Below are 15,802 nucleotides of genomic sequence, written 5' to 3'. Positions count from 1 at the left end.
AATAAAACCAGTTCATATTTCAAATATGTACTGAGAAGTGTTCCCCGGGTAATTAAACACTGTGCTAATGTAATATGGTTAATCATGTTAACCATATTAAAAAAAAAGCAGTATTTTCCACTGACAGTCTCACACTACAAAGGCTTCTAAGAAAAACAGAAAATCTTAATGACTAGCCTTCCAGAAAACAATTACAGTATACAGTGGCTGTGCCTGACCTCACTTCCTGACATAGTAAAAATGCCGAGACTCTGGAAGACTGAAACATTGGCCTTCCCTTTTCTCTAGCCCAAATTCTTCTCAACCAGCGCTGCAGTCATCCTGGACCCCATCCAGCTCCCGAGGATTCGCACTGAACTCAGTGTTCACTGATTCATGCCTACTCCCGCCTGAAGTCAGCGCCTCAGCTGAGGAAGCTGGGCTCCTATTTACATACAGAACAGCTATTATGCTCCCTACACAGAGCCAGCAAAGCACAGGTAGCTAACTGAAATCTACGCAATACTAGATCATCACACCTTAAGTCTGGAAAACATCATCAATCCTCATGAGATGTTTTGAAATTAAAGTCTAAAATAGCTTCAATCCAAAGTGAAATAAATACACAATTCTAGGACGTCGGGGTAACAAAATGTTTACTAAAACTACTCACACCAAAGCTTACTGCATTACAAAGCCTCCTTTAGCCATTCGCCAACAACATATGGCCACGTTCAACTCAGTCACTTCTACCTGAACAACACAACAGAAACAACCTCAAAATTTTAACAGTAATACCTCTAAGAAAAAGTTAAAATCACAATAACTTCCCTGTATAAACACATCAGTCCTGTTTGATCAACAGCTTTGAACAGTCACCAAACACCAACACCACATCAACAATTTTATAGACATGGTTTCTCTTTAGGCAGTAACAATGAATTCGCAACTATTGATGTGCAGGGTATGTAACAACCAATAGAAGTTTGTATATTCATTAAATGTCTTTTATAGGGCTATCAAAAATAAGAAAAAAATCATACTGAGAAAGTAACTTTTTCATTGGAATTAGATCCTTTAATCATATTAATAGAATATAAGATTATCTATTGTGCAAATGTGTAGGTATTATGTATTTAGCAAGTTTTAAAAATCCTGTTATCCCATACTAAAATATTGTCCTATTATATTAAAAATCTCTCTCCAGAAAGTTACTGCACAGAAACTAAATGGGAGGAACACTGTAGACAGGAATGGATCAGCTTTGTTCCACCGTCCAGAGCAGAAGCTGAACAGATTTCATAAACTGTAAAAAAAAAAAGTTTATCATCCCACACAGAAGCTATCACAAAGACTGTATTTTCCTTTTAGTAAGTGCTGGATTTAATATAGGAAGTTCCTATTCTAAGGAACTTATTCCGTAAATGGAGACTTTTTTCTTTTATGTTTTTAAATACAGTATGCCCGAGTTAGAAAAAACAATGTGTCCCGGACCAAAGAGGAAGTCTGATGGAGAGCTAGAAATTTAGCTCAGACTTCCTGATTTCTAGGTTCAGTGCCTCATGCAACCTTCTAGTCTGATCATCTTTATATTTATTGCAGGAAGTACACTGCTAAAGTATTGCTATTTATTAAAAGCAGTACTGTATAAAACCCTAAATCTTTAATTATACCTTTTATATTAATATAATTCTTAGTGTAATATATTTACTTTTACATATATTTATTTTCTCTAAGTTGTGGGTGGGGGGAACCCAACCATCTCATTACAAAGCAACATACTTTGTGTCTCTTACCTTTGGAAAAACATCTCAGACTGGATACACGGACACATACACCTATGAACCTCAGGTACTCTGATAAAGAAAACTGAGACCCTACCATGCTTTACACTCTAGATCTCTTGCAAACTGGGACTTCAGAGTATTTTAAACATACTCCAACATTAATTTTTGCATTAGTGATCTTCAAAGGTTTTTAATAACAAGAGGCCCAAACAAAAGTCACCCCCAAACCACGGCTAAGAAACAGCCTCAAAGAGATCAAACCTTATTTATGAATTCTAAAAAACCTTCACCCCTCCAGATTTGAAATTTATGCCCCACACAATTTTGAGGTAGGAAACATTTTGGAGAAAAGACACAAGCTACCCTTTCCCACCCAAGTTTTTCAAATAAACAGTATTAACAAGGTGTTTTAAGATAATCATCCCAATCCTAAAATAGTTCTCCTCTGCCACAGGACCACACATGAGCCGTTCTAGGTGGACTGGTTTACTTTTAGCAAGATTAAGGGAATGAGAGACTTAACAGAAGCTCAGTTACAACTTTAGCTCTGAAGAGACCACCATCACTCCATAACAGTCATCTGTTCAAAACTAAATATATGTTTTGATTAACATGTTGGAAATAATTTATAATGACACCCAAGTGAATTTGCCTGCGCCATCTTGTATGAAGTTTGGCTTCTAGCCAGAAGGGCACAACTTTGATACTGAAAACCTTCATGACTCACCCAACAAATGTGCTCAATCAAACATTTTTAATATTTCAGCTGTAAAGCTCAATGTCATTTTGGTGTAGGTATCGCTAGGACCTTGCCATCTTGACCTAGGTGAGGTCTGCCACCCAAGTAAAACAAAAATAGCCAACAAAATACCCACCCCAACTCCACAGATACATAGTAGGTTTCTATACTGTGCCAAGTGTTTTCTTCTAGAAATTATTTTAAAATCTTTTTCTCTTTTGACCTCTAAAAAAGTGACAATTCCAAACCATTTCTCTGCATTTCCCAAAAAGTTTTAACTTTTACTTACATGATTATTCTAAAGTAGTCTTAATAGTCGCTACAGCAAAATACAAAAGTGACTTCAAGCCTGTTAGTAAAGTCCAGGTAGACCTTCTGTCCTCACAAAGAACATCTGGGGATCAAATACATCAGGCCAGTTGCTAGAAGGACCTCTAGTAACTTAATGTTCACCTCAGGGTACCGTGAGATCTGACGGCCCACAAAAATTCTCCCTGAAGGAGGAGTAAGATTGAGATGGAAAGCCCACATTACACGGACACCAAAAACCACTAAAAATGCAGAGAAACAGCAGATACAACATACCAAGACACACGGGGACTGACATAAGTGATAATATCAGCTTCCACCCTCCCGTACCAATCTGGATCAGGTTCCTGATGTGACTGTGCCAGGAAAGCAATAATAATAAAAAAATTGCTTCCCTCCACGTTCAAATAGAAACTACACAGGCAACCATCCAGAGCACTTAAAATTGTTTTCTAGGCTAAAAGTACATCCCTCGAGATTTAAGAGCTCTAGCCCATGGGGACAAAACAGGCAAGTGCACAGTTTGAAGGGCAGTGCTCACCCTACAGGGTTATACGCGTTTTCCCAGTGACTGCAGAACTTCTTGCTGTTCTTCACAAGACAAAATCCACTGTTAAGAACTGTGAGCTGGGAAGAAAGTATCTGCCAATGCCCAGAGCACATTAGGTTTGACTTGATTTGAGCTGTTATTTAACAAAGTTAAATTGTTAATTAAAAATACCCAACACACTGGTCACATTAGGGTGATGTTTGTCCTCTTAATTATTCATTTATGAGGCTCACAAAGCTTGCAGTAGCAGTTTCTGTAATGCAACCAGGACACTACTTTCAGATAAATACTTTCCTTCGTTGTTTTAGTTATTTCATAGCTTTACTTTTATTGCCAGAAAAGCAAAGTTATAGCCTAAACACTTCTGCGCTGCTTCCTAAGTGATCAGCCCCATGAAACGAAACTCAGTAGTTCCTGAAATGTTCTATTCCTGCTTCTATAAGTGTTCCAGAGAATTGCACACCTCAAAGACGAGCTGAACACCTCTCCTGGCTGAATGGTTGGACCTGATGATCTCTAAGGTCTTTTTCAACCAAAATGATTCTATAATTCTACGAAAGGACTGAGCCCTTAAAGTGTTTCATTCTTATTTCAACTTTATGGGATTAAGATATTTTCCAGCTGTATCAATGTTGTTAAAAAAAACCCATAAAATAATGAATTAAATGCAAAACTGCTTCTTTCCACCAGCCAGGAAGATGACATGTTCTGGATAAGCTAAATTGCTCATTTTAGTATCCTAAAGCTACACAAAGCATGACATTTTCAAGCTTAGATGAAAAAGCTTTTAATACATGCAATGTAACAATGTATTTATTTTAAGTATGATTTCACAGTGTGAAACTGTGCCCCCTGAATTTCAAAACACTGTTCTGGTTTTTCAGGCCTCGAAGGAAATAGTTTATTTGCACATTAACAACATACTATTGAAATTCTATACCCAAATGTCTATCTAAATCACTTCGAAGTTATGGAAGTAACATACAGCATGGTCCACTGAAAAGCAATTCTTCTGACTAGAGTCACAAGACACACTGTCAAAAAAAAACAAACAAAAAATTTAAAAATGAGAAAGGAAAACCCTACATAGAGCAAAGGCAGTGACAGTGTCTTCACAGGATTCGTGGTGCAGTCTTCATGTTAACAGCGGTAAAGAACAGCAGGAAAGCTAACAGGGTGTTTCTCTGCAAATAAAATACACAGCTCTAGAAAGACAACCCTATTACTCTTAAGAGCACAAACCCTTCTATGTACCTGAAAAGACATCTTGGTGATAATGCAGTGATGGCCACAGAGAAATCTTAACAGGTCAGCAAAAAGGTAGCTGCAGTTTACACCTTTAAGTAACCACAGATCTGAACAGATGAAGCAAAATGTTTAAAACTGTGCCAAGATTTACAAGATAGGAACCGCAAGTTTCTACAGGGAGCTGCACGTGCTCCAAGGTTCTGAAACAAGTTCTACCCATTTATTTATCAACTTTCTTCAATTTGAGGGGAGAAAGTTCTGTTTCAGACTGTAAATAGTCCAATGAAACAGCTATTGTATGTGCAGACAAGTTCACTGCAACAGGAACACATATTCCACAGCACCTTGTTCATCTGAGTTTCCTCCCCATGGTGAGGAATACCTAGTTCATAGCAAGGAATAAATATCTAAGTATTTTTAAAAGTTTCTTATAATCTTCAAGTAAGAGCTGGTTGAGGACCAGCCAGCAAAGCAGCAAATTTAAGTGCACTCTGAGCGTGCCTTTGTCCTTAGGTGATGTATTTCCAAGTGCCAGACACGCTTCACACTGTGTTGTGCAGAGACGTGGATGTCAGTTTGCAGAGCCAATAAAACCTCCCAGGATTAGGCCAGGAAAGTACCAAAACTCCGACCTTTTCAGTATCAGAGCTGGGTAATACCTGTCCTAAATTAAGCTAGAGAGCATTATGGGATGGGAGACACATGCATAAAGTTGGTACAACTGGTATGATACAATCAAGATGTGATACAAAAGTTATTTTTCAAATCTTGAACAATTTATTTAAACTTGACTCTAGGAGAGCACAATTATCCAGATTATTAAAACCAAAAGCAATGCTATTCCATGAAAGGCTCCCTACCATGAGACCGGTCAAAGCAGCCAGTTGTTGTCTAATCCAACAGAACAGAAATAAAAACAGGACTTCACAAGATTAATACAAGAAGAAGTTTGCTTTCAGATTTCTGTAGGCACTAAGGAAAGCAAAGGCTGATTTTCCATTAGCTCTGACTCAATTTGCTTCTGTGAATCAGAAGTGTGCTCGATGCATCCTGCCAATGTATTGACACGAACAAGCTTTTCAATTTAAGAACTCTCTTAAAAAACATGAGTTCCAAAACAAGCACAAAAATACAGCGAAAGCAAAGGATTCTTTTCAAATTGTAACAGATCATGCAAAATTCAGGCAAGAAAGAATTTTGATACACAAACTGAAGACCGTTTTCCTTGTGCAACATGAGAAGAGCCTGTAATGCTTTAGCTACACAGCGGATCAAATTAGTCTAGTTAAAACAGGTTATACTTAAACCAAGGGCTAAAACACACCAATAAATTACTTAAATTACCACATCTGAGCAGTCTCATGGTAACAAACCATGTGCATTTTTATAGTTCATGGAAAATGCAAGGGAAAATGCAAGTATGAGATCATACACAAAGTTCAAGCACACACACTTCACTCTGCATTTGTGACAGGCCTGGAACATGCATATAAGCATTAATCACAGTTCAGCTGATGCATGGTAACACAATAAAATAAGTTGCCTCTATATCTGAGCTTTAAAGATTTATCAGTAAATCAGTTAACCTGCTACAAGTTTGGGGATGTACACTTCACACAAGGGTGTAAGTGGAAATTATCACAGTGTTGAAGAATCTAAGGACAAGAGTTTATTTATATGTGGTTTTATGAAGTTTGTATTTTAAGAAATCTAGGCACTGAAAAGCAAAATGACAGTTTACAAAACACCAAAAAGTTGTCTACATAATAACTTCCAAAACTGAATAATTCTTCTAAATGATTATCACGCCTGACATTTTGAAATGGACAAAACTATATGCATCGGTAAGCAGATTAAACCTTCTGATGAAAACAGTCATTCTGTTCAATATGACTTACGTACTGTCTTGCAAGTACTTAAGAGAGTACCAAAGCTACTTTCACCCATGCAAACACTAAAGGCTGCCTTTATTCCTTCAAGTAACTGTAGTATAACAAACCCAAATGAAGTTATACATTCATGGTACAGATCACTAGTTTGGAACACTTCAATACTTCACATAATAGAACTGAAAGCAAATGATCCCCGCTAAAGAGATAACAATGTTAAAGCTGTTTAATAAAGGACATTAAACAGCAGATAAAAATACTTCATCTAAATTTATAAACCCATATTTAACACTGCTACATGATTTTCCTCCCAAAATACCTATTTCACTCCAGGAAGACTATAATATAGTTAATGATATTATTTTTTCCTTTGTATCTCGTAAGAAGTCCACCTGCTCATTGATCTTTTGCTCACAGGACATTTTCAACTTTTCTCCCCAAAGGTTTGTTTGGTACTTACGTAGTTTCACACCACATTCTATTATACATTGATTAGCTACCACTCAGTTCTTCACTGAATTTCTTCTGTTCCACCAGACAATTGTAAACCAAACATGAAAGGGCTTGAGCAAATGGGGTGAACTGCTCTTCACAAAGTTGAAACTAGCATATTACACTTGAATTTTGGTGTGCATTCATAACATGAAAAGTAATACTCATTAGAGGGGACCCAACCTCAGAAAAAATATACCCCCACCACAGGAAAATGAAAATCTGCTTGGATACCTTTCAATTCAATGAACAGCACGTTAGCTGTGATGTAATGCAAAAATGCAACCTCATCCTCTAACATAGCTGATGTGTGACTGTTTTCCACAATGCAGCATTCACGTTAGGCTAACGAAGACACTGCTGTAAGCTATCTAGAGCCAACACCACATACACAGTGATCAAAAACTGGTCAAAGGATAGGGTTAATTAGTGATTATACAACAGCTGCATAGTATCAACAGATACACGTTTTGAGCAATATTAACAATTGCACTCTTCTAATCCACAGATAGATTGTGAAACATGAATTCAAATACATGAACTGGAAAGACCAGGCCTCCAACAGTGCAGCGGGTGGTTCTATACCTAAATGTTCTTTTTTAGAAAATGCTTGGTGACAGTCTTCAGGACACACGTAAACTCTTCAAAAAAAATGAGAACTACTTTGTCTTTTTACATCAAAAAGGTGATTTCTGATTCACAAATACTTTACACTGCACCTGCTTATTCCCCTGCCATGTAAAACACATTGTTCTAGCAACAGCTTCTAAAATTTGTCTTTAATTTTGGCTACTTTGTTTTTAAGAATGCAATTCCCGTGGTTTCGTAACTCTTACAGTATTGTACATCACAAGATAATTCACAGGAATCTTCCTTTAAAAAAAGGAAAGAAAGTTGGATATTTCTTGTTCTCACAAGTGCTGTACCATGGCAATTTTCTGACAGATTTCTTTCCGCTTTTCCATCGGGTCAGTTCCATGACCTGATCAATTCCATGAGCTCCAACTAAAAACAATATATCTGAGTAAGGCCACCTAGTCAGTCACTTATCAGTATGCTACCACCCACTTGCACTGTTTTCTCTACAGGAAATGCACTTTCCTAAAACCAGAATTTACTCTCTTTATCCAAGGCCAATTATGCAAGTTTAAGACAAAACTTCCAGCTAAGGGAGTAGGGGGGGAAAGACAGAGGGCAAGTAATGTGAAAATAGAGATAAGGTTGCTACCTTACAAAACCAATAATGTTTATATGGAAATACTGAACCTCTTACCTCAAAAACTCTATCAGTTCTTCCTTCTCTAATTCACTTTTTCCATCCGATAATAAATGATCCAAAGATTCGTTCCCAAAGAAGAAAGAGTCCTAAGTTTAGAAGTCTGTCAAATACTTTTATATTATTTTACCTTGAAGTGTTACTTAGAGACTTAACAAGTAAAAAATGCTTCATAAAATCTAGAATACTAAATTATGTTTAATTACCGTTGACACTCTCCTGATGTGAATTTGCTCCTGTTGATAAATGTTACACCGTCAGTACCTGCTGCAGTATGAACAACGTGCTGTACTGGCCCTCAGTCTTCTTTCTGCAGACAAGAAAAAAAGATACAGTAATTTTCTTTTCAGTGACTTGGCAAGCGCGAAGTCTTAAGAAGAAAAGGTACAGAAAACAATCTATATCCAATAAAACGGCGAGAGACAGCAGAGAACCGCCAGTGATTAACTCCACTAGAATCAGCAAATGAAACTCAAGGAAGACTCCACCAGGAAAGAACCAGAAAACCTTATGCAGCCCTCCTGCATTCATTCACTATGTACAGAACGCAGAACCTGCCATTTCATGTTGTACTAGCCAAAGACACTCCATCACTTAAGCTAGGATCTAATTAGTGAAAGGTAACTTGAACACTACGAAGATGGTTCCCATATGAAGTGCATTCTATGGATATTAAGTGTATTCACATAGTTAACTACTCACTGCTGTATTCCTCTGTATGGCAATAGTGATGAAAAAAATATCCATTTCCAAAAAGCATGTGATTTTATTCAAATTTAAACTATCAGGCACATAGTTATCCTCTGATAGGGTACCCAAAAAAAGACATACATTGTACAATCTGGAACGTACAGTCACAGTTTACTAACACGGGGAAGCACAGCTTTATTCTAGAAACTGTTGTACTAAAGATGCTCCACCATGAGAAGGCAATGAAGAGCTTCAGTAGTCACTGAAGCCATTCAAGATGTTATATTGAATAACGTAAAAATCATCACATTTCTCAAGCTACTAGATCTAGTACCGAACTCCAGCTCCTAAACTATTTGCACACTCAGGATTATAAATCATACTGGCTTGTCTCTCCAAACTTAGTAAGTCTTTACAAATATTGGTCAATTCCCAATACAGTCTTTCTAAAGATAAGGCAGAGGCAGGTATGTTCTGCAGTTTTGCTGAAACACACCGAGAAATTGCTGGCCTTGAAGCTCATTGAGGTAGTTTATAGACTAAGCTGGGGAGCTCCGCACTGAGCCAGCCAGCAGAAGCTCACAGCTTCCTCCAGCAAACACAGCAGATCCATTGTTATTCTCACCAGAAAGGTGATACTGTCTTGAAGTCACAGATGTTTCTGAAGTCACAGCCTAATAAATGTTCCTCCTGGAACCTTTTAATAAGACATGGGCAAAGAAATATAAAGCAGCAGGCCCCAATGCTGGAAAAATGAATATTGAGCAAACGGAGGCATTTTCCACATCAATCAAGATACTTGGAACAATAGCAGATTTACATTAAGATTGAAACGGACTAAGGGCTCTGAGCCAGTGGTCTGTCTTTGCTGGTCAATACACAGAAAGGATTGTGTTAGCATCACTGAAAGAATAAATTATCGCTGCTTTTACAATAAGCTCTTCAAGAATGCAATAAAGAGTTCAGTGTGTGCTCCTCACTCAAGGATCCAAAACTTTTCAGTTAAGGTCTGGCTTGCAGCAAAGATAACAGCTGAAAACTAACCATTTTGACCTTGGTAAGCTTCATGACAACTTGCTAAAAACAGGTGAAAAAAAAATGAAAAGGTTACTTCTATGGTGTTCACCAGCCTTGAAACTAGAGCAGTGAGCAACCACATTTTTAAATACTGATAGTTCAGACCCATTTGGTTTGTGACACAGCAGAATTAGAAGCAAGAAATGTAATTTTTTTGTCTGAAGACTCTTGACTGCTGCAGCATTACTTATATTGAGGTTTTCTCATCTGCTTTCACACAGAAGTTCAAAATTCTCCTCTGATTAAATGAAATGACAGGAAATTAAGAAAATATGTAACTAGGGAAGAAATTCTTACAATATTTCATACCAGCCTATGACTTTGATGCAGAATATGGTAAGAATGCCTTCAAAGTTGCGTATTTTCTTAAAAGTTACAAGTCTACTTCTACCGTTTGACAAGATGTCTTCTAAATTGGGGGAAACCGCAGGTCATCAAAGTGCCAGTTTCAGTCTTCCAAGCTCAAAACATACATTTTAATTTGCTTGAAATTCACCCAAAGGGATTCCAAAACCTTTTTCAATAATGGATGTACAAATGGGTCTACAAACACGTACCTAGTACCACTCAAATGTACTGCATTCCCAATGGGCATCTGCCAAGGCCAGGCACACTCTCTTGGGAGCAGAACACTGGAATTTTTACTGTTTGCACAGTACATAGGAAATCTTATTTTTTAAGGACTTGCAAAACCTTTCCTAAAAATAAACATAACAGATGAAAAGATTGCTGGCATGGGTGTGACAACCCGCACAGTTAATACCATGCAAATGCTAACCTCCAAAACCCACCCAAACAAAAGACCGCTAAAAGTGTTATATAGAACATTTACATTCAACTTTGTTGCAAATCGGGTTTCGGTACATCAAGGAAAGATGCAGTTTGTGATCAAAGGTTGTGGCAGGAAACGCATTTGTGTGGTCAAAGTTATCTTTATTCTCTCTAAAGGTGAATGCATCAGGAGTTGTTGTTCTAAACATTTCTAACATCCAATTCCTCAAATCCATTGGCAAGCAAAAAACACTGTAGTAAAATTAACTACCAAATTTTACAAACAAAAATAGGCTGTCCTAATATAAGAGTGAAAATGGCCTGCATCTGTGCAGATACAAAGCCCAAGAAGTTGAAATTATTCCATTTCATTGTCAAAGTGCTGCTTAATTCCAGTTAAGGCCAAGTTTTTCAAAAACTTGCTGCAACAATACTGAGCCTACAACCAAGTGAACAACTTGTAATAGCTTGCTCCAAGAGAGGTTTTAAGACAGTCAATTCAAGTGCTGTTTATTCACAGACTGCTGTATTAAGAATCACAAACTAAGATCCAGGATACCAATGAACACAAAGTAGACGGCTTTCGACTCGGCTTTATAGAATATTAGATTTATTTGATCCTAGCTAAGAACAAATTATTCCCAGACAACAGCATTCCAAAACTTTCTGAGATTTGGAACGCAGTAAGGTAGAAAGACCTAAGAGAGAGGACAGCGTAATAGCTGGCTGTTTTTCAACGTGCATGATCACACACACACACCAAGAGCCCTGAGAAAGTCAACATCTTTCCCATTTTACCACCTTTTCACACACAAATTACATAAAACAAGGGAAAGAACGGAAGTGTGAGAAGCAACTGGGGGTTTGCTTCTTACAATGATACCGAACAAAACACAAAGTACTTTCTTCCACGCTGGATATTAACTCCAAGGTCAATTTATTGGCTTAAAACACAGAGAGGATGCTTCCCTGGTTAAAATGCTAATCTGAGTCTCAGGAAATCTAGATTCAATTCCCTGCCTCACCACATACTTCCTGTGTGACCTTGGGCCATAAATATTTCGGTGTCTCAGTCTTTCCATCTGTGACCGAGATAGTATTTCCCTATTGAACCAAGTGTTGTAAAGATAAATACATTAGAAGAACATTAGGAATCAGAGACCATAGGCATATGCATACCAGGTTAATGAGGAACTTATCTGTGGCAGTCCTGTGTGTCAATATTCACAATTAGGCATCAGGTAAAGCAAGGAAGGGCTGCCCACGTTAAATACCCAGCTACCACGAGACAGAAAAAACATGAAATATTCAAAAAATAGCTAGAAATCAAAACCTCAATTATAAAAATAAATGAGCTTTACAGGAAATTTCCATCATTCCAATAAGAAGTCTCAGCAACAAGTTCTAAACAGAAACAAAACTCAGAAACCAGCTGAGAGGGAGATGCTGAAGGAAGTGGATACACCTGCCAGCAACGCATTATTACCCTGTTTTCCGAGATTATCACGACGTGCTGCACACAAAGCGCCTAAAATGAGAGGTAGGAGAGGGGCCGCTGAGGCTGGGGGCCATGAATCCCTGGAGACCGTCCCCCAGCCCTCCGCAGGGCAGCAACTGCACGCTGCTGGAGTCAACAGCCTTTTGTAAGAGGCAGTAAATAGGATTGCGCTGAAAAGCGGTCACAGTAGGGTCCCCACCTTGCTGCTGCCCCAAGGCAGAGGGGGACAAAGCAGAATGGGGGAGGGTAAAGGATGGTCACCACCCAAACACTGGATGACAGGACTGACCTCCCCCTGCCCCGACCCCAGGAGGAGCTGGGGGAGGTGTCTGGTACTGGAGCTGCTGATCGGCCAAGGGGAACAACTAGAAGGCTACGTGGCATTTGCAGGCAGCAGCTCCGGCTGCCGAGGAGGGAGAACTGGGGGGGGGGGGGGGGGGGGCGGCGAGGGGGAAGCTGGAGCGGGGGGAGCCGACTTCGGATCTCAACCCCCTCTACCCACAGAAACAGGAGAAAAAGGAAAGGAAGGGGTCAAGAGAGACGGAGGATTTGTGGGCTGGGGAGAGCGGGAACGGGCGGAGGGAAGAGCGAGTCGGGGGAGCTCGCTGGCATCAACCCCATGCGGGGCGGCTGAAGCACAGCCCGGACCCCCGCCCGCCGCAGCCCCGCCGCCCCCCGGCTCCCCCCCGCCCGGCAGCTGCCGCCGCACCGGGGCTGTCCCGTTAGGGGCTGCCCCCCGCACGGCCCCCGGCCCCTGCACCCCCCGGCTGCCCCTGGGCAGACCCCCGCGCCCCGTAGGGCAGCCCTCCCCCTGCCCTGCCTCCCCCCTCGGCCTCCCCGGACCCGCCTCACACGCCCGCCCCACATCCCGGGGTGCCGGTGCTCCCCTCAACCGCCCCACACCCCGGCCCCGTCCCACACGGCGGCCCCCGGCCGCCGTACCGCACCCCGCCGCCTCCCGCCACGGACGGGCCGGCACCCCGCCGCCTGCCCCCCGGCCCCGGGCCCCGCTCCACACCGCGGGGCTCCGCTCCGCTCCCCGCCGCCGCCGGCGGGGCGAGCCGACCGCCAGCTCCTGGCACTGCCCACCGCGCCTTGGGTGGGGAGCGCCGCTCTCCCCCGGCCCGGCTCCGCCGCCCTCTCCCGCCCGCCCGGGGGGAAGAAGCGGCGGGCGGAGGGAGCCCAGAGGAGCGGCCCTGTCCCAGGCGGCGGCCCCGCGGCAGCACTGACCGTGAGCGGCTCCGCAGCCCCTGCCTCAAGCCCGGCGCTGCCGACCGCCAACCGTCCGTTCCGCCATGATGGAATGCGGGCACTGCGCCTGCGCTACCGCCGCCGCCGGCCGGAGGCGGGCGGGCGCGCCAACCACAGGCCGGGCCGATCTTCGTCTTCAACCACCCGGTCCCGCGAAAAGAGGCGCGGGGGGGCGGCGGGGGAGCCCGCAGGTGGCTGGAAGGCCCTGGCCGGGTGGGAGTGTGGCCCGCGGGTGCCTGGCGGGCGAGGGAGGGGACGCAGCTCTTCATGGCAGAGCTGGCACCAAGTGGAGACAACGGTGCGACGGTGGCCGGAGCGTGTGGCTGGCCAGCACCCACCATCCTGCCATGAGGGAGGCCTGGGCCTTGTCCCCTGAGGTGTCTCGGGGCCTGCGGCCGCTGCCAGACCCTGGCTCTCAGTGGGTGGAGGTGGTGGCACCTGACGGGCCATGCCCTGCCTGGGCCACTGCCTGTCACCACTGCCTGTCACGCCACCCCATGGCACTGCCACAGCTGCTGCCCAGGCTCTGGCCAGGACACCGAGCCCGTGCCCGGCTCTGGCCAGAGGGCTGCAGCCTTGGCCCCCGTCCCCCCAAACCCCGGCCAATGCATGATGTTCTGCACAATTTACACATTTTACCTGTCCCCCAGCAACGCAGGGGGATAGATGGGTCACAGCACATGCAAAGGCAAAAGGCCTGAACTCTAATATCGTGTATTAACATAAAAAGCTTTAATGCCAATGACTGTAAGAACTGAGGGGTGTTACGCTAGCGATTTAAGTGGGAAGAGCGAAGAGGAAGGCAAGATTTCATTACTGGCTTGTCAAAATGAGGAGTTGGGTACCTTGACACAGGGCTCCATTCCCATCATGTCATCAGACATGATGCCAAGCCCTCAGGGGCACCGAGCCCTGCTCCAGAGAGGATCAAGGGCAGGGGCTGAAAAAACAGCATGGGCCAAGGAGCCCCTCCGGCACATCCATTTTCTCTGGCAATTAACGCAGCAATAAACGTTGCACCCTTCAGCTTATTTCCACTGGACAGTTTGTGCCGGTACGCCTCCGTTAGCATGTTTCAAGCAAGTTTGAGGCACTTTTTTTGAAGCGGTGATTTAAGCGGTGTTTTGTGCACAGCATGGAAGTCAGCATCTGTGTGGATGCAAAATAAATGTGACAGCTGTGCTCTTACACAAGCTCCGCATAAACTGTGGATTGCAGCAGTTTAGAAGAAAAAGGGCAAACTCTACATTTATATGCAAGCTATATAATATGCATATAAAGAAACTAACCTTTTAAAATGAATGGCCATGTGTTTTCCCCTGGATTGATCTTAGATGTATTTTTAATGAATATAGGAAATATTACAATGAAGAGAAGAATTTGTTCCTTTATGTCAGAGAATTTCTCTCTGGGGACTAGTGGAAGTGGTTGATTTGACATACTGAACAGCCTATGCTAAACAGGACTAAAATAAATTCCCATCCATCTTTTTAAATAAGCAAGCAGTGTTAAGGAAGGCCAGAGGTGGTCAGGTCTGCTGAATTTCTAGGCAACTAATAGCTTGCCTTGTAAAATAAATGCCACAAAACCACTCAGTGTAACCTTACAATTAATTTTACTCATATTGGCCCATAAAGCAATGAATATATTCTCTGCAAATTGATAGCAAATAGTGAAAGAACAGAGAAAATAATCCGCAGATTGTGTCTTTGTGTGTTTGGCACTTGCTGTAGCATTGTTGCTTTCTTCTTTTCTGTTGCATTTGATCATCTAGCTATTACAAGACCACCAATATTCTTGGATTTTACATTTGTTTTGGGGAGAAAGCAAGCAAGTGCTATTATTATGCTTCACCATCACTGAAAATGTACATTTGATGCAGAATAACACTGCTGGTGCTTTAAACAATGGCTTTTGCAAGGAGCCCATTACCTTTTCATTCTCTGATGTCTGTTGTCACCCCTATTTATTTAAGCTTCTGAACACATACGAGAGCTTCTTTGTCTGAACAGCTCATTGTAATGTTGTTTGTGATCTGAAAAGGAAAATGTGGTAGCTGAATCCATGGCCAATTCCAGGTGGAGAAGGCAGGAGAAACCTTTTCCTCTTAAGAAGATAGTCGGCAAAATGTCTGTCATGGTCTCTGCACTGACATTTCCTCTTCTTTCTACCCCTTCCACAAGCTTTACTGCACACGTGACTACTGGCCTGATTCTGGTAAAAGCAGCAGCAGCACTTTTGCTCTG

General features: G+C 42.1%; 1 protein-coding gene across 1 annotated transcript in view; it reads right to left on the bottom strand.

Annotated features, from left to right (window-relative positions):
• Positions 1-13,647, bottom strand: part of LOC119157226 (fibronectin type-III domain-containing protein 3a-like) — a 48,409-nt gene extending 34,762 nt beyond the window's left edge. The window contains 2 exon segments of the mRNA XM_037407902.1: positions 8,476-8,579; positions 13,536-13,647. The gene's annotated coding sequence lies outside the window, so the exon portion shown is untranslated.
• Between the last annotated feature and the right edge of the window lie 2,155 nt (positions 13,648-15,802).

This window comes from Falco rusticolus, chromosome 14 (assembly GCF_015220075.1).
Source record: "Falco rusticolus isolate bFalRus1 chromosome 14, bFalRus1.pri, whole genome shotgun sequence".
NCBI lineage: Eukaryota > Metazoa > Chordata > Aves > Falconiformes > Falconidae > Falco > Falco rusticolus.
Note: the sequence above shows the minus strand (reverse complement) of the source record. Positions and strands in the feature narration are given on the sequence as shown.